The sequence below is a fragment of the Poecilia reticulata genome, linkage group LG1 (genome assembly GCF_000633615.1).
Source record: "Poecilia reticulata strain Guanapo linkage group LG1, Guppy_female_1.0+MT, whole genome shotgun sequence".
NCBI lineage: Eukaryota > Metazoa > Chordata > Actinopteri > Cyprinodontiformes > Poeciliidae > Poecilia > Poecilia reticulata.
Window position 1 is genome coordinate 5,847,888 of NC_024331.1, and position 2,270 is coordinate 5,850,157.

The following is a 2,270-nucleotide window of genomic DNA, read 5'->3' on the forward strand; positions in this document are numbered from 1 at the left end:
AATAAGATTAGCTACCATAACTATGCAGATGATAAACAGCTCTACATCACGATGTCACCAGGTGACTCTGAACTCATCCAATCACTGAACAGATGTTTAGAACAGATCAATGTGTGGATGTGCCAAAACTTTCTCCAGCTGAACAGAAACAAAACTGAAGTTATTATCTTTGGACCTAAAGAGGAGCAAACTAGAATCAATCTGGTTTTCAGTTATTACAACTGAAAACCAGAGATCAGGCCCGAAACCTGGGAGTAGTGATGGACTCTGACCTGAACCTGAAGAACATCTCCAGGATTAGAGGACTAATGTCTCAGCGCCATCTAGAGAAACTCATCCATGCATTTATCTTTAGTTGCACTGATTACTGCAACAGTGTCTTCACAGGTCTGCCTAAAAAAAAAAAAAAAAATCAAGCAGCTGCAGCTGATCCAGAACGCTGCTGCTTGTGTTCTCACTAAAACCAGGAAGATAGAGCACATAACACCAGTTTTAAAGTCCCTACACTGGCTCCCTGTAGCTCAAAGAATAAACTGAGTGGCTTTAGCACCACAATACATTAAAGATCTGCTGCTGTTGTACCAACCGTCTAGTCCCTTCAGGTCTTCTGGTTCTCATCTGCTCTCCATCCCCAGAACCAAACAATGAGAAGCAGCATTCAGCTTCTATCCACCACAAATCTAGAACAAATTTCCAGAAAACTGCTAAACAGCTGAAACACTGAGTGCCTTCAAATCTAGACTAAAAACCCAGCTGGTTAGATTTGCCTCTGAAGTATAATAGACTAAGACTTTAATAACACTTGGCTTAATGTAATGTTTCGATTGTTGATTCTATATTGCTTGACTTTGTGTTTTTATGATGTAAATCACCTTGAAAGGCCTTCTTGCTGAAATGTGAGGTACAATTTGATTGATTGGTTGATTGAACACAGAATTTTTTTTTACAGTAATGCCTGAAGTGAACACCAGGTTGCAGGCACTAGCAATATATTTTCCATCCATGATTGTCCCTCAGTGGGGTCGGGAGGGTTGCTGGTGCCCATCTCCAGCTAACGTTCCGGGTGAGAGGCGGGGTCACCCTGGACAGGTCGCCAGTCTGTCGCAGGGCAACACAGAGACACACAGGACAAACAACCACACACATTCACACCTAGGGACAATTTGGAGAAGCCAATTAACCTGACAGTCATGTTTTTGGACTGTGAGAGAAAGACAGAGTACCTGGAGAAAATCCACCATGCACAGGGAGAACATGCAAACTCCATACAGAAAGATCTTAGGCAGGGAATCGAACCCAGAGCATTCTTGCTGCAAGGCAACAGCTCTACCAACTGTGCCACTGTGCAGCCCCAATATTTTTTATTTGTTTATTATTAAAACTATCATTTTAACCACAATTAAACTGTCTTGAAAGTAAATAAATAACTCAACACATAGTCAGACTCACAGTTGTTGGTTTTATCTGGTTGAATCTGAATTTGTGCTTGTTCCTGTTTTGACCACAGAGTAGGAGACATGCTCTTGCTCTTGATGCTGCTGGAAGCTGGAGTAAATGGGGTTTATTTTCTCCAAAGCTATCTGGCTGTAATGAAGTTCCTGTTCTGCTGGTTGAGCTGCAATCTCCTCATACATATGACCAGTATTTATCTAAGGAAAAATAAACAAATATTACATTTTTAATTCAAGAGAGCAAATCTTCATTCTTAGTGAAATAAAGGTGAAAAGAAACATCTTAATGTTAATAGCATGATATGTGGATAAAGAAAAAACAGGTTTACCTCATCCATATTGTTGACAGATTCACTTTTAGAAGACGGATGAGAGGGCTTGAATTTCCTGGTTGGTGAAATTGATAAATACATAAATAATGAAGCTGGAGTTCATAGTGAGTTTAACATGTTGATGATTAGTAACAGGGCTGTAATAATCACCTATACAAGAAAACAGCCAAAGGTACCAGGACCAAAAAAAAGACAGAGAGTCCTGCAGCCGCTGGTTTCCAGTTTACTGTTGATGCTGAAGTGGATCTTGTTGTTGTTGTTCTTCTTCTTCTTCTTTGTACAGTCAGAGTCTTTCCAGCTGAGCTGATCGTCTCAACAGTACAGGAGTAGTTTCCTTCATCCTGACTGCTAACTGCATCTATAATTAGATGTTTGTTTGGTGTTTTAGTCAGACTCAGAGGCCGACTGTTCATGTACCAAATGTAGTTTGTGTTTTCACTGAGAGGACAGCTGGTGCTGCAGGTCAATGTGACTCTCTGACCCTCAG

General features: G+C 40.7%; 1 long non-coding RNA gene across 2 annotated transcripts; it reads right to left on the reverse strand.

Moving 5' to 3' along the window:
* Positions 1-357: 357 nt before the first annotated feature.
* LOC108166250 (uncharacterized) lies at positions 358-2,256 on the reverse strand. Of its 2 annotated transcripts, XR_001776551.1 has the most exons (4): positions 1,934-2,256; positions 1,781-1,838; positions 1,450-1,649; positions 358-393 (listed from the first exon to the last, which is right to left on the reverse strand). It is a non-coding gene; the product is annotated as an uncharacterized LOC108166250 (long non-coding RNA). The 2 variants fall into 2 exon arrangements; XR_001776550.1 differs by lacking the exon at positions 358-393 and having other exon boundaries at positions 1,355-1,649.
* Positions 2,257-2,270: the final 14 nt, after the last annotated feature.